The 21498-nt window shown below is 49.2% G+C and overlaps 1 long non-coding RNA gene across 3 annotated transcripts in view; it reads left to right on the forward strand.

Annotated features, from left to right (window-relative positions):
* Window positions 1–3882: 3882 nt before the first annotated feature.
* The window catches only part of LOC128123218 (uncharacterized), a 37211-nt gene continuing 19595 nt past the window's right edge, over window positions 3883–21498 (forward strand). For 2 of the 3 annotated variants that reach the window (XR_008222602.1, XR_008222603.1), the window contains exons 1-2: window positions 3883–4025; window positions 5053–19696. This is a non-coding gene — a long non-coding RNA (uncharacterized LOC128123218). The remainder of the gene's footprint in view (window positions 4026–5052; window positions 19697–21498) is intronic. The other variant, XR_008222604.1, reaches the window with a different exon arrangement.

A 21498-nucleotide genomic window follows, 5' to 3' on the forward strand; every position in this document is an offset into this window, starting at 1 on the left:
AGCTTGTATTGGTTTTTAAAAAATCAGTAGTCTAGATTTTTTTTAAAAAAATCCCTGCATTTAGAGAACTCAGAACAGAATTTTACCTCATATAAAACTGAGGAAGGAGCCAGGCGGCAGTGGCGCACACCTTTAATCCCAGCACTCGGGAGGCAGAGGCAGGCGGATCTCTGTGAGTTCGAGGCCAGCCTGGTCTACAGAGTGAGATCCAGGACAGGCTCCAAAGCTATACAGAGAAACCCTGCCTCGAAACGCCCCCCCCCCAAAAAAAAACTGAGGAAGGCATGAGACTTTGAGGACATCCCAGGGATGCCCCTCCTGCCTGGGCGGTGATCCAGCACGACTTCCCTACCCCCACGCCCCACCAGTTCCCTCTGTAAAATGGAGACTTCCTTCCTGGAGTGTCACCGTAAAGCAGACCCTCGGCCAGGGCTCTACCGGTGAGAGGAGGAGGGTAGGAGAAGGAGGCCAAAGCACACAGCCACGGAAGGCAGTCCTTGGCATGGCGCACACCATGTTCTGGAGTCCTCTTGGAGACCCATCTGCAGTGTGAAGCCGGGCCATGGGAGAGAGGGCTCACTCCGCTCCTCACGAGCCCAAGCTCAACAAGCTATGAGGCAAGGGACTGAGGAGAGACAGAAGAGGAAGAATGGGAGTCTCCATAAGGACCAGACCTATGTCCTTTTCCATCACTTTCTATGGGTCAGCAGAGGACATGCTCCATGATGGCTATACTGGCTGCTCCTTTGCAGTCTGGGCCAGAGCCATACTGAGGACCAGGTGGAGCCCAAACATGAAGCTGTGACAGACCTTTCTCTCCCAACCCTTGACCCCAAGAACAGCAGGAAGTAGGAAAACAACAGCCAAAATGGATTTATCCAGGCCTCTCCAGCCTTCCTCTGCTACCTTCCCAGATCCCTTCTGCCCTTGCCGGCTTGGCCTTTGGCTAAGAACGGAGGAAGCCTGGGTGAACTAGGACCTCTGCTTCTGGATCTTGCCCTTTAGACACATGTGCCCCATCTGCCTTCTGTCTCTATAGTCTCACTCTTAAACATATATACAGAGTCACCCGTATATGCACAGAGTCACCCGAGCAACAGGGCGTGGGCTGGGTAAGGCCGGCAGGTGCTTGATGACACACAATCATTGAGGCCCGTGTGGGAGGAAGAGAGCCCAGGCCACAGGTTTGACACCCCAAGTCCTCCTCAGCTTCCACCTTCTGCTCTCTCAGGACCTGAGCAAGCCCAGGAAGATCTGGTTGTTGCTTGCGCCATGTCAGGCAGATGCAGTTTGGACTTGATGAAAAACTTTGCCCTGGCTTCCCTCACTGAAGTATTAAGAGCCTTTTGTACTGATGAGAACAATGAGGCTAAGATCTAGGAATACAGCTTGCTTGTAGAGTACTTATTTGTCTAGCATGGAGTAAGCCCCGGGTTCGATCCTCAGCATCATGCAAAACCATTTGTGCTGGCACACACCTATAATCTCAGCACTTGGGCGTTGGAAGCAGGGAGATTAGAAGGTCAAGATCACCCTTGGGCACTTAGCAAGTTTGAGACTAGCCTGTGAGACATGAGACCCTGTCTCAAAAAAAAAAAAAAAAAAAAAAAAAGAAACCAACAAAACAAAACAAAACAACCCAGAAAAATGGGCCTCTCCACAAAAACATTTATTAAAATTTTACTCCTTGATATGGTGATGTTTGGGAATGAGGCCTTTGGGAGGCAGCTGGATTTGGGAAAACTTTTGAGTACAACACCTCAGGGTGGGATGGCCGCTTCACGGGGCTGAAGGGACTAGTGGTTGTTTTGTGTTTTTTTTTTTTTTTTTTCTTCTTTGCACATCATCAAGAAACAAACTGACAATTTGGCCTTGGATGTTCCAGCCTCGCAGAATTGTAAGAAATACTGTGTGTTGTTTAGATCATCCAGGCTGAAGTATCTCAATAAGACACATGGTGGGTGGGAATAGACCCTTCCAGACACCAGCCCCTGCCTAGTGGTCTGACAGGTCCCCCCACCCCAACCTTATTCTTCCCAGCTGGTCCTGGTTTGTACCTATAAAAGTGTGTGTGTGTGTGTGTGTGTGTGTGTGTGTGTTGGAAAATGGTTGTGAATGCCAATGTCCTGGACTCTGAGCAGTTGAACTGGGGCTGCTCTAATCTTCTCAGAGGGGGTGCTGTTCAGTCCTCTCAGCTTTCCCAGGAATGAGGGTGGTCTGGAACAGAGAACTAGAAGGATTAAACCAGGACCAGCTGGGCACAGTTCCACTCTCCAGCAGTTTGTGTTTACAACAGGCTCTCCTAAGCAGGGTCCTGGGGTGGAGGTGTTTCCGGTTGGGAAATGGTTACAAAGAGAAAAGACCATTCCTCTGTTTCCCAGCTCCTTCCTGGATGCTGCTTCTTCCTGCTCAGGGATTATAGGAAGGGTGGGGCAGTCATAACAACCACAGTGACAGCTGACACTCAGGGGGTGCCACTGGCGCATGGCAGGCACAGCCCTAAATCCTGCAGATGAATTAACTCATCTGCCTTCCTAATGACCTCTGAAGCAGATGCTGCCATCTCCACTCTAAGAAACCGAGAATGAGAAAGGTGACTTGTGCCCCAGGACTCAAAGCCTGGAGCAGTTGGCTGGTGGGGGACTCAACCTACAGCCAGACCTCTGGCATGGGTTTTCCACTTAGCATGGGGGTAGCTAAGCTTCCTGTTACTATGGGAACTGGTGGGCTGGAAGAAGCAGAGGCAGGGGGCTATTTTCTGGAAGCCAATAGTTAGAGTTTCTCTTGTGACTGAGATAGAGTGACCAGGGCACAGGCCTGGGTCCTCACGGCCATCACCTAAGTTTCTGTGGTTATGGTCGGGCTCTGGTTGGGGTTCTGGCCAACTCCCTCCCTGTCTTTCCAGGGTTAATGGCCTTTCCTCTCTCCAAGGACTTAATGACCAACCCTGCCACACTGTCAGAGAGCAGGTGGCCTTGTGGCAGCAACTCTCTGAGCCCGTGAAAAAAGCAAAGGGAATAGTTGATCACAGGTGGCTGCTGACAGCACGACTGTCTCTGAAGTTTCAGGCTAGGCGCTTCCTGTCTTCCTACAGCCGGAGAAGCCCCTCTTCATGTGCATAAGCCCAGTCCAGGGCACTACAGCTACCTCTGCAAAGAGAATACACATGGGACACACCCCTCACAGGCCACTAGCGATCCTGGGCTGAAATGCCTTCCTTGGTGTTGGGCTTCCCATCCCTGACTCTATCCTGTGTCTGGGCCAGAGGGCAGCTTCTTAACATTTTGGTATTTGTTTTTGATGTGAGGTCTCACTCTGTAGATCAAGCAGGCCTGAAATCACTGTCATCATCCTGTCTCAGCCTACTCAAGTGCTGGGATTGCAGGCATGCTCCACCACACCTGGAGAATGTGTCTTTGGCAACCAGCCAGGCTTCAGTTCCAATCCGACTCCCAAGCATAGCCCCGTGGTGACATCGGTAGTGCCGCCAGCCTTCTGTGTCCTTATTTTAAGACCACAATCTCCACCTGCTGCGTGTGAATCTGGGATTATATAAATACTTGTTGAGAGTGCCTGAATTTGTGTCGGACCCACAGAAGGGGCTTGATAGGCAGTAAATAGAATTAACCCAGGTCAGAAAGGTGAATGCACAGGGGGACCTTTCCCCTCAGAGGGGCCAGCACCTCAGAGGGCGACACAGTAAGGGGGGCATCTTTGCCGTGAGTTTTGGAGTTCTCTGGGGAAAAGGAGGATTTTGAAGCCTCCTGATGTATCCACTTTCATGTTTTAATAACTCCCCTCTGGGATAACTCTCCTTTCGTCCAACCCGAGTCCCTCAAGCTCTCACTGGGGTTAATTCTATTCCATCTGCTTTTCAGAAGAGGCTGAGAATTGCCCAGGCCCTTGCGCTGCTGTGTCTTCACGAGAATGAGGTCTCTCCGGGCTGTGAAACTGTTCGGTGTGACCTTGCCTCTGCCAAGCAGGGATGAATTGCCAAGGAGCAGATTCACCCAGCCTCTCCAAAGGTGAGTCTCCAGCAGGTACCACTTCTTGCAACCCTAGTCCATCTCCATAATCCCAATCTCCCAAGGTTTACGTTCTAGATTTTTTTTTTTTTTGATTACATGAAGGGTGGGCATTACACAAGGAAAATACCATCCCAAGCACTGAATGTGTCTCCTGAACTGGGCTGACTCCCCATTTCAGTGCCAAGATTCCAGGGAGAGAGGAGTGTGGGGACCTGAGAGGGGCGGAAGGGACCCTGCTGCATGCACATCTCACGGCCCTCTCCAGGAGGTCCCCACTTTCATGCACTGGCTGTGCTTCCCAGGCCACTTGCCATTCCATAGTCAGCACCGTTATCTCTGGATATTTTTTCCTTCTCTCAGCAATGAGGCCCATGAAAAACATGCGAGGAAGGGACCTTTGGTTCTGGGACTGTGTGGACAGGGGACACATGGCCTTGATTGCAAAAGAAAAAATAAGCCCAGGAGTCTCTGGTGGGTGGGTGCCTTGTGATCGTAACTGAGCCAAAGCACGTCCCACCAGCTGCCACCCCAGCCTGAAGGGTAATGGTGGTCTGTCTACCTTTTCTTTGGCTTACCTCAAGTTTAGCCAATCTACAATGTATTTAATCTCTTGAGCTCCTGTGCTTGGCTTTAAATGCCAAATTTGCTGTCAAGAGCTCCAGTAATTCTCTCCTTGCCATTGAGGATAGTTAACAAGGCTTTTGTTTGTCCAATCAGCTGCCCGCCCCTGCCCCCCTCTGCCATGTGGCTAGCACCCTTGATGCCCTGGGATGGGCCAGGGGGAGGTGCAGAGGAGGAGGCTGGGAGCTGATTCTCCTTTGCTCCCCACCCCTACAGGCTGCCTATGAACCCCGGGCATCCCCACCTCCCTCATTAAATATCCTGGGTCCCATACCCTTTCCACCCCATCCTCAATCTTGCACTGCCCCCACCCTAAGTTCCATCTCCTACTTCCTCCATCCCTATACCCCTCCCTCATCTCCCCTACCCACTCACCCCTGTCTTTTATCCACCACCTTTCCAGCCCTGTCTCCACTCTTACCTCCCATGTCCCTATCCTCCACTTCCCCCATATTCCACACCCATCCTCCATCACCCCTTCCTCCATTCCCCATCTTCCCACCTCCTCCACCCCTACCTTCCATCCTCCACCCTCTCACCCAACCCCCAACCCTGTCCCACCAAGTTCTTCCCACTCCAGATCCATCCTGAAATCCTGCCTACAATCATGAACAGGAAAGAACCAGTTCCTTGCCGAGGAACATCCCACCCCACCCCACTTCACCCCCTGCAGTTCCGGAAGACCAACCCACACCTCAGGGATGACCACGCAGTGGAATAACTGTCTTGACGGAGGTGTAAAGACGATTCACCTGTTGTAAAACTGATGAAAACTTCCCGGAAGTGCAGGCTCCGCAACTGGGCTGAGCAAATCCAAGCTCGCAGGTGTCGTGGCCAGGGCTGGGAGCTGGGGGTGCTCTAGGGAGGAGGTAGGGGGCAGGCTGTGGAGCAGGACTGGGGAGCAGAGAAGTCAAGAGGAAAGCAGGCCCCAATGCCAAGACTCAGGTCTTGTGTGACAGTAGAGGAGCAAGGGAGATCTCTGTGCAAGAACATGTAGAGAAGAACTGGGGCCCAGTGGCTTACTCCTATAATCCCAGAAGGCTTGAGGCAGGAGGATAACTGTGAGTTTGAGGCTAGTCTGGGCTATATATGTTTTGGGGGCCAGCCTGAGCTACGTAGTGAGATCCTGATTGAAAGTAAATAAAGAAGGCCTGGGGTGCAGTTCAGTTGGTGGGTGCTTATCTAGGAAGCATACATTTCTGGCTTCAGTCCTGCTGTATAAATTGGGCATGGTGGCTCATACCACTTGGGGAGGGGAGGAAAAGGGAGAGGAGGAGAGGAGGAAAAGAAGGGAGGGGAAGGGGAAGATCAGAAATTCAAGGTCGTCCTCAGTTACACATGGAGTTCAAGGACAGCCTGGAAGATCTGCTGAGAGAGATGATATCTCAGCATTAGCCATAGATCCCAGTTTGGTGGCTCTCAAGTCCTATCTCAAAGAATTACCACAAAACCTCTCCCCCCTTTTCTTTCTCTTTTGATAAGTGAGTTTATTGGGTGGCTGCAGAGGTGCCTTGGTTGGGACTATGGTCTGATAAGGTGAGACCAGGAATAACTGGCGCCGTTGAAGGGTTTTCTGCTGAGATTCCTAGAAAATTGCAGGTTTACTGAGCAGGGAAAAGGTCTTAGGTTGTTGATTGTGCTGACGTTCTTGCTTCCCAGCTGATGAGCAGCCTCGACCAGACTCCCGGGTGAGGGGTTCCTTTCTCTTCCTATATCCTTGTTGCTTTCCCTGTCTTTCTATCATGCCTCAATTTTATCCTGGAAGCAGGTTCCCCTCCACCAGGTCCAGGGCTGGAGCCAGACGACTCCAGATTCCTTCACTATACTTTTCCCTGTCGCAGTTAGAATGTTCTGGATATAAGTGACAGATCACAATATTCAAGTGGGCATAGCTCACTAGCGGGTTCCACAGGATCATGTAGCTGAATGTAGAGAGTGCCCATGTCCATGTTCTGGGATGGCTGGAAAAGAGGGACCTGCCACTCTTAAGCAAGCCCTCACTGGTGTCACAGGGCTAATCTTAGTTGAAGGCCCATATCCTGGCAGGACCAAGCTCAATGTCACAGAGTTTTCAACTTGCTTATACTGCTTAACCGTCTTTGTCTCTTTGTCTCGTCTGATCTATGCAGGAATCAGAAATATCTGTGAAACAGCCACTGAATCCACAGAAACGACAGGCCAGTTCTAGTTGTGTCTACCCCCCCACCCCTGCCACAACCACACACACACACACACACACACACACACACACACACACACACACACACACATCAAGGAATGAGTGACTCCTCAGAAAGAAACTGAGTTCTTCTCTCCCCAAGAAGGTTTCATGGTAGCTACTTAGTTAAAGCAAATGACGTCATCATAGGCCCTGGAGCAGAATGGATGATCCTTTCATGACTGTGTATTTCCACAATAATCCTGCCTAAAGGTGACACTAAATTTGTCTTATGACAGCTCCACTTCTTACCTAAAATAACTTTATCTCTGGAAAGTGAAAGTTTATTCGAACAGAAAGAAAACAGTTTTATTAAGCAATTAAAAAACAGACCAAGGTGATTTGGTGAGTCTTGATGTCCTGGAATTCCATCCGGTCACGTGATGGCCATCTGCTAAGTGAGTTGCTTAGCTTCCCCCAGCTTGTCCTCTGCTCCCTGACTTGAGCTGGTAAAAGCTTCTCATTTGGCGAGATGATTTGCACAAGGCACTTAGCACGTGGGTTTGACATGGGTTTGCTTTTGTTTTGAGGGAGGCCATCAAGAAATCATAGACTCACCCAGCTGCATCTGAAGTATGCTTAGCATGTCCGCAACAGATTCCAGGCAGAAAAACTGAAGCCACGCGAGAGCAGGCAACTATTTTAGTCAGAGAGATAGTAGGTTGGCATCTGAGGCCACGGATTCCCAATGGAGTCAACCTCCAGCCCCAGTCTTTGAGCATCTGTTTTTCCCAGGACGTGTCTTTGCCTCCACAGAGACCACTGTGTGGTAAGGGGAGAAACCTGGTGTCCATAATCTAGAGGGGTGTGTGTGTGTGTGTGTGTGTGTGTGTGTGTGTGTGTGTGTGTATGTGTGTGTGTGTGAGTGTGTGTGCATAAGCGTGTGCTTGTATGTGTGTGTACCCTCATGATATCAGGTCCCAAGTAAACAATACTGTGAAGAGTTACAGATTCTACAAAGGGGCTGTTCTCACCTAAACAAGGTGAGTCAAATGGTCCTATGCCTCCTAAAACAGGACATACAGCTTCCTCTGGCTCCATAGCAGGTAGATGAGAACCTTCAACTAGACTGAAGGCCCTTATCCTTCAGAGAGTGCCCCGCACTCTGTTCCCTACTGGACTACATGCCTGCCTTTTAGCAATCCTGTACCCTGGGGCTAGTCCCTTACCCGGTCTTTAGTCCTTTGCTGTCTTTTATCCCTCCCTCCCTCCCTCCCTCCTTCCCTTCCTTCTTCCTCCCTCCCCCACCTCTTTCCCTTCCTCCTTCCTTCCTTCCTCCTCCTCCTCCTTCTCCTCCTCCTCCTCTTCTTCTTCTTCTTTTTTTGCTATGATGTCTCACAAAACCATGGCCTTAAACTTGTAAATTGAAGTTGGCCTTGAACCCTGATCCTCCCACCTTCACTTCCGAGTGCTGGGATTATAGGCATAAATCCTCATGCCCAGAACTTTCATCATTTGGAGTTTTAGCTCTGGAGAAATGCAAGCTGCATCCCAGAGTTGCTGAAGAGATGGAATGAAATAATCTGTATGAAGATAGACATTAAGTGCTATACGGTGGCCAGGATTGGATAGTAAAGGTGAGACCAGAGAAGTGATTGGTCCTGCTTCAGGTGGAAACTACGGAGCCTGTGAAGGGGAGCTGCTGCAGCCTTTCAAGTAACAATAAAATATATATGGAAAAGCAGGGTACCACTTTGAGATGAGAGACAAGCTATATCAGTGCCATGCTCCATTCTGTGGGGAGTTCCCTTCCCTGATACACACACACACACATACACACACACACACACACACACACACACACACACACACACACATTCTCTCGCATAGACAGACTACATACATACTACACACATAGCTGCAGATGTTCACATAGTGCATATACACACCACAAATTCATATACTTCATAAACATTCACACATAAATACAGATGGTCACACACCACATATATGTGCATATGACACAGAGATACACTATACACATGCATACACATACCACATCATACTATATATATAAAAACAGATATCATATATACACTACATACACATATACAATGCTCCTATCACATATATGTTATGTACACAAACACAGATAGTCACACACCACATATACGCACATCACATACATACATACATACATACATACACATTCCATACGCATGCTACATACACAAACACAGATTGTAACACACCACACACATATATACATGCCACATATATGCTACACTCACACATAAACTTGGATGTTGCATACCACATATACACAAGCACACACTACATACTCCACTCATACACGTGCCATATGCAAACATAGATGGTCACATACCACAGACATGCCACATATGCACATCACACACATCACACCCTATGCACATACTACATTATAACCCCACATACACAGATGCTCACACCGCATGCATGCATACACACCACATACATGCCCCACACATACATATACTTTGTACATAACACACACAATCAGACATATCACATACACCTGTAATCACACATCCCTTTCCCAGCAATGCCAGTTTCAACTAGATGTCATGATGAAAAGGAGTTGAGACCAGATTAAGATGTCATAGTATCCCCTTTTCATCATGTGAGTGTGTGTGTGTGTGTGTGCGCGCGCTCGCTGTGAATTGTGTTGTCAGTTTCTCCAAGCAGACTTGGGATCTCCATGGCAGGGGCTTTCAGAAGCAGCTCAGCGTTCTGAGCATCCCAGCCTCAACTATGAACCGTCTCTACCAGGGCCTGCTGTAGATTGCTGCTGAGGTCAGAAATGAGCCTTCTTCAAAGATGTGTGTGGCTCTTGGCAGACAGGGCTGCCAAGCTCCTGGAAAGACTGGCGTGAGCAGTGGTGGTCTCCCCAGCCCTGCAGACAGCTGGAGCAGGCAGGGTTCCTGGAGTGGGCATACCTGCTGGGCCTGGCTCCCGCCTGCTCAGGCCCATGTTTACCCAGGGTGGGCTGGAGGAACCTGGACGCTGAGCAGGCTCCCCAGGAATTTGGACAGCCATCCCTGGACAGCCACCAAGGCTCTGCCTTCCAGACTGAGATGGAGTGCCACACATGGGGTGGTGGCATGAGTACCACAGGTAAGTGACTTGGTTTCCTGGTGTTCCCTGCCAAACAGGCATCTGTCACCTTACGTTATTGTCATCTTCCATTTAGGTCCCTGCTTTGTGATGCTTTTCTAAATAAGAGAAGGCAAGGGAAGCGATGTGTGGCAGAGCTCCAAGCTTCTCTTAATTGCAGATTCCCTTAAGTACCACTTCCCTGGAGCTGCAGGCCTGTCTGCTAGCCAGGCCCACTTCAGCCTGCCTCATTTTTAATAGGCAGGAGATCACTGCCAGCGTGTTCCAACCCTTCCCTTTTGTTCATCGGCACGTTCTCGCGTGCAAGGGATCTTAAATTATTAGAGAGAATGAACCTGCCCCCTTTCTTTCATTTTAACACTGAGTGGAAAGACAGAGAAAAGGCTAGGGAGGAAGAAAGACAGAGAGAAGGGAGATGGGTGATTGAAATGGAAGGCCAGAGTATTAGCATTCACGAGTGGGGCTGATACCATGGAGATCAGTGGGGCTGACAAGTTGACCAAATATCAAAACAGGAATGGACCCACTGCCCTGAGGTCCTTTGGAGCCTTCCCACTCCCCACTTCCATCTGTACCCTCTCTTCCTCCTCAAGGACCACACTGACTTCCAAACCAAACATGCTAAGGGATTTAATGTGACCAATGTGGGGGGGGGGAGGGGCGGCGGGGGTGTTCTGAGTGATCAGTGTTCTGGCCTTAGATCACATTAACTGTTTTGGGCCAAAGCAAGGAGGTAAATGGAGTCAGAAGGAGACTGTTTTTCTTCTAGGGGGAGCGGGAAAGCAGAGTGGAGAGCAGAGTATCTGGATGTGTAAATAAGTGGGTTGCACCCCAACATGGTAGGTCCTGTACTGTCTGTACCATTTAATTTCTGCCATGGTAAGGTAGATCTGGTGATGTGTGTTGTAAATAGTCATGAAGTGTGTTGTGAGAGGCCCCAGCCCACCACAGACACACACAGCTGCCCTCCCTGGAGAAGGTCAATTCCTCAGGCTAGCAGGGCTACCCCCCAGGTGGCCACCGCTGCCTCTGATAGTCAGAAGAGGTCGGGGATAGAGACAGCGAGGCAGCCTTGAGAAAGTCCAGGGAGAGTTAATATCAGAAACTGCTGGACTGATGCAAAACACACTTGCTAAATTGCCCTGGTGCCCAAGGAAACAGCTGCACGGTAATATGAAGTGGAAGGGAGGCCCGGAGATGGGAATTGGTGTGGACACTCCATTCTTCTTGACTCACTAGAGCCTCTCTGTGGTGATTGCTGTCCAGTGACCTGGCCCCTTGGCTCCCTGCAGTACCCTCAGGGGGCTGACAGCAGGCCCTTGGCTTTCCCTCTGGAAAAACAGGCGGAAGAAGCATGTACAGGGTGGTAGATAGGGACACAGAGTGGAGAGAACTCTGTCCTTGGCTGCTTCAGCTCTGCTCCTGGCTGTGAGGTAGCAATGAGCAAGCCCGCTAGCCTCACTAGGCTCTGGTTTTTTGTTTTTTGGGTTTTTTTTTGTTTTTTTAGGACTGGATGTGGAGAAACAGCAACAACTCTGGAGAAATGAGATTAAAAACTAAGGTGAAGGGCCTGGGGGACCAGCTCGGTTTATAAAGGGCTTGTTTTGCAAGCGTCAGGACCTGAGTTCAATACCCAGAGCCCTCATTTTAAAAAAAGCCAGATGGGTGGCATAAGCTTGCAAACCAAGTACCAGGGAGGCAAAGGAAGGTGGAGTCCTGGGGTTTCCTGACCTGGAAGCCTAGCCTACTTTGTGAGCTCAGGTGAGCAGTGAGAAACCCTTTCTCAAAAAAATAAAATAAAGTGAAAAGAGTGGGGGCAGTATCTAAGGAACTATAACACCAGAGATTGTCCTCTGGCCACCATATGCAAGTGCCTCCATGTGCATGTGTAACTGCACACACACACACACACACACACACACACACACACACACACACACACACACACCACGAGGGTGCTTTGAGGGGGAGATTTGGTTCAGAAATAATGAGGTTATTCTGTTACAGCCCATGTCATTCACTGTGGGTCCGTACCAGTCTTCCTTGCAGGACATGAGAAGGGAACATGAGATTGGGGACAGGATGGTCCAGTCCATTTCTTTGCGCTCATTGGCTGGCCAAGAAGGTACTACCGAGCAGGAGCTGAATTCAGTGCCTTTCAGTCTAAATGTCCTAGTAGCCTGTCCCAGGCTCACTCTGAAACCCCCAGGCAGGAATGGCCTTGAAGAGTCCCCCTTTCCCCTGCTGCAGGGTACCCCTTCCCTTCATACACTGCCTCTGGAGAAGTGTAGCAGCCGTGAAGGAGACGGGACTGGGGACTCGTCTGTGTCTGGGCTACTGCTACAGCAATTGCTGCAAGTCGTGTTCCATGTGAGCCATGCCACCCCTGCTCCCTACCCCCTCCACTGCTACCCCACCCTCCTCTCCCTCTGCAGAATTATGACACTAGGATGGCCTACAGCCTAGATGCCGCTGGAACACAGGAAGGTTGCCAACTATGGTGACAATTATGCTCCTCAAATCCTTGGACTTCTGGTCCTGCTACCTTGCATCAACTCAGGCCCTACTGGGCTAGCTATACTCTTGTTCCCAAGCCCAGTCAAGGTTCAGTCTCTGTGACCTCAACCAAGTCATAAAGCCCACCTGAAGCTCAGTGGCACATCATGGATCTTCCTTCTTCCTTAAGACTCTCTACAAGTCATTCCTGGGGGACGGAGCATGGAATTAAGAGTCAGACACAAACAGGACCGATTCTTTAAACATACTGAACATATACACTCAGAGCTGGAGAGACGGCTTAGCAACCAAGAATACTTGTTGCTCTTGCAGAGGACCTCAGGTTCAATTCCTCCACCCATGTGACGGCTCACAACCATCTATAACTCCAGTTGCAGGAGATCTAATGCTCTCTTCTGACCTCTGTGGGCACCAGGCTTGTATGTAGTACACAGATATACATGCAAACAAAGCACTCATGTGCATAAAATAAAGTAAAGAAATGTAAAAAAATTAAAATAAAAAATAAACGTATATATGCAACCCATAGAGTATGTACTCAATTCAGAGATTCTATGTCTAAACTAAACATAGGCTCCACCACCTAGGCAGAGCTGAGAGTAATAAATGAAACAGAGTCTTTGTAAGCCCTGACTTGGTTCTCATTCCTCTCTTTTGCCTCAACCTCCCTTCCGTAGTGGGTGACAATACTCATCTTGCAAAGTGAATGAGACCCTAGACGCTAATGGCCCAGCAAGGGGCTGGACCACATGAGACTTGCAGTAGCCAGCATCCAGCCTTGCTTGTTGTTCCCTTGTAGCTCAATCATCTCTTGATTGATGCTAGAGGCAAGACTCTGGCTATCTGGAATTTTTCTACGTGAAATCAAGTAGGCAAGCATCTGAAAATGGTCTAACTTCTGCCCTAGGCGGAAGAAACACTGACCTCCTTTGCTGACCTTGGCCACTCCTGTCTCTGGCCCTGGGCCTTTCTCTGAGATGCCTACTGGGAGTGGTCTTTCAGCTGGGGTCTCAGAGCCCCTTCTACCAATGATCCGGGCTCTTGGCTGCTCCACATGGAAGGCAGATGGTGTTGAGTCACCGCGCTTCTCTCCTCCCGCGGTAGGTTGGGCCAACTCAGCAGAGCTGACTTCAGCATCCTTTTGGCAGTGCAGATGAAGCTAAGCATTCTCGCTCACCGTCTGGGTGGGCACAGCACAGGAGGCAGTTGACGGCTTTTGGAATCCTCCCTGATGCTGTAGTATTTCTGGGGAGGTTGCACCGTAAGCCTCCAACGTCCCTGCCATTGAACCTCCCGGAGACATCTCTCTTTGTTGGCCTGCATTTCACTCTGTCGCTGCCTGAAAGGCTTCTTCCATTTGCTTTTATATATTCATCTGAAATGACTCCTCCAATATTTAATCTTTATCAGAACCTGGAAGCCTGGTATTTATTTTGTGGGTCAGTTGCTCATCCATTTTCCCTGAGGCCTCTGGCAGGAGGCTGGAGAGCCTGACACCTTCGGGGGGGAGGGGGTGCTGCCATCAGCGTTAGTCCTGGTGACAGCAGGACTAATCAAAGTACCGCAGGCTACCGGGGAGAAGATAAATCTGGCGAAAGGCTAATGAGTGGGCTGTTCCCGTGGCCTGCATGGCTGCCAAGAGTCTTCAGGCCTTCTAGAGGCACAGCAGGGGTCATCTTCTGGGCTCTGGACTGAGAGAGGATGTGGTTGGCATGCGTGAGGCATCTGACCTGCGTGCTGAAAGCTTTGTATGACCAGGCATAGAGTTGGCAGCTGCCAGCTGCCTGTATTCCTAGCGCTTGGTGGGTGGCGGCAGGAAATTCAGAAAATCCAGGTTGTCCTCAGCTCTGTAGTGTGTTTGAGGCTAGCCTTGGCTACATGAGAATCAGAGTCAAATTAATATAGGGCTGTGTCAAAGGAAAGTGCCGTTCACTCCCCGTGGCTAACAAATCTAATCACCATATCACCATATTTACATTACAGCATGAAGGACTTGGGGGTTGTACGATATTTTGTTTGTGTTCTGACCAATAAAGCTTGCCTGAAGATCAAGAGCAGAGCTAGCCACTAGTTAACCCATAGAAGCTGGGCGGTGGTGGCTCACGCTTTTAATCCCAGCACTCAGGAGATAGAGACAGAAAGTGATAAGGTGGGGTGGAGACAGGATCTCAGCCCTTTTGGTCAGAGGATCTGGAGAGGTAGGCGGTCACTGATGGCTACTCTTCTGTTTCTCTGATCTTTCGTGTTACTGCCCTGATATCTGACGCCTGTTTTTTTATTGATAAGACTAATTAAATTTATGCTTCACTTCACTGGGGGTAAGCAGATGAAAGAAGTTTTAGATAGCCTTGACCAACTAACTATAAAAAGTTATGAAATAGTTTTCTTTTGTAGTTTTTTTGTTCATTTGTTTTGAGACTGGATCTCACTATGTAGCCCTGGATGTCCTGGAACTCCATACCTAGACCAAGCTGAGCTTGAACTCACAGAGATCTGCCTGCCTCAGCCTCCCGAGTGCTGGGATTAAGGACGTGTGCCACCACACCCAGCTCCTTTGTAGAATTAGGCGAGGTTTAAAACGAACACTGGAGCTGGGCGTGGTGGCGCACGCCTTTGATCCCAGGACTCAGAGGCAAGCAGATCTCTGTGAGTTCGAGGCCAGCCTGGTTTACAAAGTGAGTTCCAGGACAGCCAGGGATGTTACACAGAGAAACCTTGTCTGGAAAAACCAAAACAAACAAACAAAAATAAATAGACAAATTAATAAATAAATAAAATGCACACTGTGTCACATAGAAGTCATCTTCATCTCTAAAATATGCCCAGAGCATCTATCTATGCTGAAGTGCACCAGCCGGTCTCTTAGAGCTCCTGCTCACAAAGAGAGTATTTAGGTAGCTAAGAAGCAAGACAGCCCATGGTTTCTAATCCCCTTGTCAAGCTTATTTATTAGGAAGTAGCTGATTGGGGAGTCTCAGGGTAAGAAAACCTGGGAAAGGACATTTGGTCTCAGGAAGAAAGTGGAAAAATGATTTATTGATGCCTACATTGTTCCAGCATGGGCAATGGTACCCGCTTCCTCTCCTGCCAAAGGAATGGAGCATATTCGTTTCAGCAAAAGTGTTTTTGAACATCTCCGTCAGTCCTGTGCTGGGCGTTTGGGGTGTGGAATGGAAGCCGTTGGGCAGAATCCAATCTAGCTGGGGGAGTGTAGGGAACTGGTTGGTGGCTGTGCCTTTCTAAAATCGTCCGAATGGGAAGCTGGTGGAGTGCTCGCTTGCACAGGAGTCCTTGGAGCAGAGAGGGAGATGAGGAGCCACCGGGGGAACAGTGGCGTCTACCTGTACTATTAGTATTCCACCATCAAAAGCTGATCGTGAAGAGCTGGCAAGAAAGGATGGAGGACAGCGAAGCGCAGGTGAGCGGGTTTCTTATTCCTTCGTTTTAACTTCCTCTGCCCCTTCTCTCAGAAGCCTCAGGAGCAGATGCAGGCCGCTGTGGTGGCCCCTCCCGCCTGGGCCTGTGCATTTCAAAGCACCGCCTGGTGAAGAAGTTGTTGCTGGACTCCCGTGCTGACCCCACTCCAGCAGGCATGTGATGAATATTTCATAGTCCAGATGTAATCCTGCCTGCATTTTCTTCATCTGCCTCTGGCCGGTAACTCTCTCTCTCTTCCCAGTCCTCCATTCCACCCAAGCCCCAGTCCCCAGCCTGGTCCCAGTCGGGAAAAATCAGTCACAACGTTTATCAGGAATCGGTATGAACCAGCCAAGCGCTGTGAAGAGCTAATCTGTTCAGAGCTAATAAGACCGAACAAAGTCGCCACAGACTCCGCCATGGGCATCGCTGATAAGGATTTGTCAGAAGAATTGCAGGTGAGATCTGAACAGCCCCGGGAAGTGGAATGCAAATGCCTCGCGCCCCCATCAGTTTTGCGGGGCCTCTGCACCCAGGGACTGCCCACAGGACAGAGTGGGAAACGCACAGGGCGGGGCAGGTAGAGGACTGCGGGATGCAGGCGTGCAGAATCACAGAGCACAGTCAGAAAGACTAGGGCAATGATGGGGAGAGGGATGTGGAGATGTAGACTAAAGGATGGGTAAGGACGAGACAGGAGCCTTGGGAAAGCCTAGCCTCTTTGGGCTCCTGGGCTGAATGGATGTGGTAACTATGGGTGTTGACATTGTTTAGAGGAGGCCAGGAGACAGCTTAGGGAGCAAAGCGCTTGCCTTGAACGTGTGAGGATCTGAGTTTGAATCCCCACACCCCATGTAAAGGTGAGCACAGCAATGTGGGCTGTAACTCCAGTGCTCCTACTGTGAACTAGGAAATGGACACAGGAGAATCTGGAGGCAGGCTGGCCGGGCTGGCATAACCAGTGTCACTACGTCACTACAAATGAGAGAGACAAATAGTCCTTGACCTTTATGTGTACCGTGTGGTACACTCATGCTCCCTTCCAAACAAAGACAACAACAAAAGGAAAAAGGAAGGAGAGAGGGAGGGAAGGTGGGAAGAAAAGAAGCTGGGTGGAAGTAAGACCTCCACTATCTGGAAACTGCGAAGCTGCTGGAGACAGAAGAGGGGTTGAGAATCACCCACTGGGACCAGTAAGGGAGTGATGCCGTAGAGCTCTGAGGTCAGAGTGGGGTGGTGGAGTCAGGCAGGACACGGGCCTGGGTTTCCTTCTGTTGTGCCCAGCTGTTGAGACCTTCAGGAAGTTGCCCACGTGCCTTCCTGAGGCTCAGTTTCTTCAACACTCTGCTCTGGGCGCCATGGGATGTGACACAGGAAGGCTATAAAAAACATTAGTTATTTTCTGTCATCAATGTTGCTTTTGTTTTTGTTTTTTTCTATTTTGGTACTGGGGTTGGACCCCAGTGCTTTGGGCATGCTTAGTACACACTAAGCACCTCCTCCTGAGCATCTCCTCCACTGAGCACCTCCTCCACTGAACACCTCCTCTTCTTAGTTGTTGGGCATATAACCAGAGACCATCTACAATGGAATGCTCTCATTTGGCTATTGATAAACTTTTTCTGTAAAGGACATTTTCAACTTTGAAGGCCAATCAGTGTGGATCTCAATGACTGAACTCTGTTGTTGGGTCAAAGCAGCAAGAGATTGAAGAGCAAGACTGTATTCTAATAAAACTTTATTTATGGTCGGGCGGTGGTGGCGCACGCCTTTAATCCCAGCACTTGGGAAGCAGAGGCAGGTGGATCTCAGTGAGTTTGAGGCCAGCCTGGTCTACAGAGCGAGATCCAGAAAAGGCGCAAAGCTACACAGAGAAACCCTGCCTCGAAAATAAAACAAAACAAAACAAAAACCCACTTTATTTATAAGAACAAGGAGAAGGGCTGTCTTACACCTGTAATTTAGCACTCAGGAGGCAGAGGCAAGAAGAGCAATGCCAGACTGGTCTACTTCGTGAGTTCCTTGCTAGCTCTGGCTACATAGTGAGACCCTGTGGTTTGGATTTGGTCTTTGGAACTTTCTTTATTGAGCCGTAATGAAATAGATCTGCAAAGCTATGTTAGGCCCCATCCTCAGAAAAACTCCAAAGGCAGGCCATGGGCAGGATGTCTTATAGCCAACTGGTTTCCTGAAGAATCTGGAGCCCTCAGGGGTTGGGGTTTGGGGGTATGTGAGACCCAGCATGAAGATGGCTGCACTGGGTTTTGGTAGGGGGCAGACTCTAAGAGACCTGCAATTTCCCTCCAAAGAAGACATCCCGTCCCTGGCTTTGTTAGAGTCTGCCCTCTCTTCATCTGGCTGCAAGTTTACTGTGGGCTGATGTATTTTTACAGCATCTCTTAAAAGCAGACACGTCTTCATCTTTTTCTTGAAATACATATCGTTAAATCTCTCTCCCAATTCCTTCTGGCTTATTGGACTTGGGAGCAAGCTGTGAAGAATGATTTGTTTTTGGGCCACAAAGCTACCCCCAAGACAGGCTTCTGTCACACCCCTGTAGCCACAGGGGAACGTGAAGGCGGGGAGGGCGTGAGGCTTTGCTGTGGGGTGTAAATGAGGTTTTTGAATAACACTGGTTTCCTATCCCTCACATGTTTTAAAATCTGATAGTTTTCTCAAGTGCTAAACTCCCCACTCCCAGGGCAATAATAGTCCTGCATCTGTGTGTAGAGTTACAACTCGGGAAATACTTTCTCTCTCTGTCTGAAAGTCTCCACTACCATAAGGAAGCAGGCGATCCATCGGGTGAGGAAACGGAAGCCTGGAGGGACTACTCAGGAGCAGAAGAGGCCAGGAGAGACGTGCTGGGAGTGAAATAAACAATGGTCTCTAACATATTCAGGTCCTGATGTTTGGAGTCCGGGATGTGACACTTGAAAAGGGAGTTTTTGCATCCTGAGGAGGATTACCCCTGATTTTCCATGTGGGCCCAGAATGCCGTAGATGTTCTTAGAACAGGGAGCCAGAATCACATACATACATGCTCATGCACCTACCACATGCATGCTCTTCCACATGTATGTGCACACACACTCACATATATGCTCACAACACATACATGCATACATGTACACCCGCTCACATATATGCTCACAACACATACATGCATACATGTACACATGGCTCACACATGTGGATGCACACACACACACTTGTGAGTACAAATGTTTGCACAAACCTGTTCATGCACACAAGCTCATGTCAGTGTGAGCATACACATACACACATGATCCTATACATGCTCACAAGTACTTACACACAAGAGTGCATGTACATACAGAAGTTGAAAATGGAGGAGGAAGAGATTGTTGACATTGAAGACGGGAGTGATGTGGCCACAAGCCAAAGACTGCCAGCCATCAAGAGAATCTGGAAGAGAGCAGGCACAGATTCTCTCCTGCAGCCTCCGGATAGAGCGTGTCCCTGCTGACTCCTTGGTTTTGGCCTGAGCCGTGACCGTTTTCCAGCCCCATGAGGGAATCATCTCCATTGTTGGTCACAAGGAGCCAGTGCTGCAGTAAAAACAGGAGCTAAGAGGTCAGAATGCGTGGGAAGAAACGTCTACCTGCTACCCTGCTCTCTGTCAAAGGTGACCAGCCAACCAGCTGCTCCTTACTGGTCCTCCATATGGTGCTTAGAGATGTGGACCCAGGGAGAACATGAGTCAGGCCCATGCCCTCAGATGATCACAGGCTGGCTGGGGGTGTCGTGCACAGTGGCACCCGAGCAGAGGGAACAGGTGGGTATGTGATGGCTTGCCTGTCTGTGTGCTGTGTACAGTCATTCGTGAGGCTGTGGATCTTCCCAGCATAGCCTGCAATGTGCTCTGGCTCCTTTACACTTGTCCCTAGAAAATGGCTCCAGGAGAGTGTTCCTCCGATGGACATGGAGGCCCTTTATCTAGGCATACAGTCGGTGTGAAGGTATCCTATAATACTATGGCATTAACCTCCTGTCCTGAGAAAGCAAGATACCCTGTTCAGCAGGACTCCTGACCAAGAGGCAGAATGGCCAGGACCCCAGGAGAAAGTGGGAAAGTGACAACAGATGTGATCTCAAGGACCAAACAAGGATGAGAATAAAAAGATGAGTGAAAATAAATTAAAACCAAATTGATTTCTTGTGTCTAATAGAGTTTTCTTTCTGTCTTTTCCCCCTTGAAGCAACATTTGACATATGTAACGAATACTGTATGAAGTCACTCAAAAGAGTTAGAACTAACTGAAGGAATTGGGCGCAGAGCTCAGCTTCATTTGAGTTACCCTCAGAGTCTGAAGTCTCCCCAGTGCCTCGGGAGGGCTCTGTCTCCCACTTGCTCTCCCTGCTGCTCCATATTGGTATACAGTTCATTTAGGAGGATCTCAAGCCTCTGACCCACCTCATAGAAAGCAGGCTTACCTTTAAGTTGAACCCAAAATGTAAATATCCTAATTGGCATCTTATTAGCGCAAGCAGCAAAGCCCATTGTCACAGAAGAGAAAGTTCCCAAGCCCTTACCAATTAATCTTTGGCTATGGTCAGTCCCTGCTCACTCCATCAAGGGCCAGCTTCCAGTGTGTGTTGGAGGTGGGAAATGGGCTGGAGGATGGGCTCCTCATGGGTGCTTACTTTAGTCAAAGGGCACAGGCTCTGGGAGAGGTAAGAGAACTTGCTGCTGGGACATTCAGATGGCTGCACAGGGGACACAGCCGTGGAAGAGTGGAGATTGAGGACAGGGGATGGACACCTGTCATCTGTGGGGTCTTGAGTGGTAGCTATGCAGCACCACAGTCTTGTGCTCTCCTGGGAGTGTGGGATCCTCTGCCCTTGGTAGGAGGCAGATCGCACTTCTTCTAAAGAAGTGTACAGTGCATATTTGAGGAGGATCCGTGGAGGAATTGTGAAATCCTCACTGTCACACAACGTTCCACAGCTGTGAGTCTTATTGTCTAAATAACAAAGCCAGGTTGGATTTGAGTTCTGGTTAAGAAGGCACACAGCCTTGGGCCCAGCGAGAAAGATCTTCAAGTCTTCCTTAGTAGCTATTTGTGTTGGTGACTTTGGGGGCCTCAGTTCTGCCCCGGGTAAGTAAATTGATGAGGGAGTGTTCCCTTTTCTTTTCTCTTTTCTTTCTTTCTTTCTTTCTTTCTTTCTTTCTTTCTTTCTTTCTTTCTTTCTTTCTTTCTTTCCTTCTTTCTTTGTTTCTCTCTTCCTTCCTTCCTTTCTTTGTTTCTTTCTTTCTTTCTGCTAGTGCCCTTGTCTTTTACCCACACTAAAGGACCACGGGTCCAACCAGCTCAAAAGGGCCTGAGGATAAAAACTGACACAATGAAGTCAACAAAAGACAAGAAGGCTGGTCAGGGTGGACACACCTTTAATCCCAGGACTCAGGAGGCAGAGGCAGGCAGATCTCAATGACATCGAAGCCAGCCTGGGCTACAAAGCGAGTTCCAGGTCAGCCAAGGTTTCATAGTGAGACCTGTCTCAAAAAAGAAAACAAAACACATATACAAAAAAAAAGAAGGCAGGAAGGAAGAAAGGAAAAGAAAGGAAGAAAGGAAG

Source organism: Peromyscus californicus, unplaced genomic scaffold, assembly GCF_007827085.1.
Source record: "Peromyscus californicus insignis strain IS unplaced genomic scaffold, ASM782708v3 Scaffold_11__1_contigs__length_118956290, whole genome shotgun sequence".
NCBI lineage: Eukaryota > Metazoa > Chordata > Mammalia > Rodentia > Cricetidae > Peromyscus > Peromyscus californicus.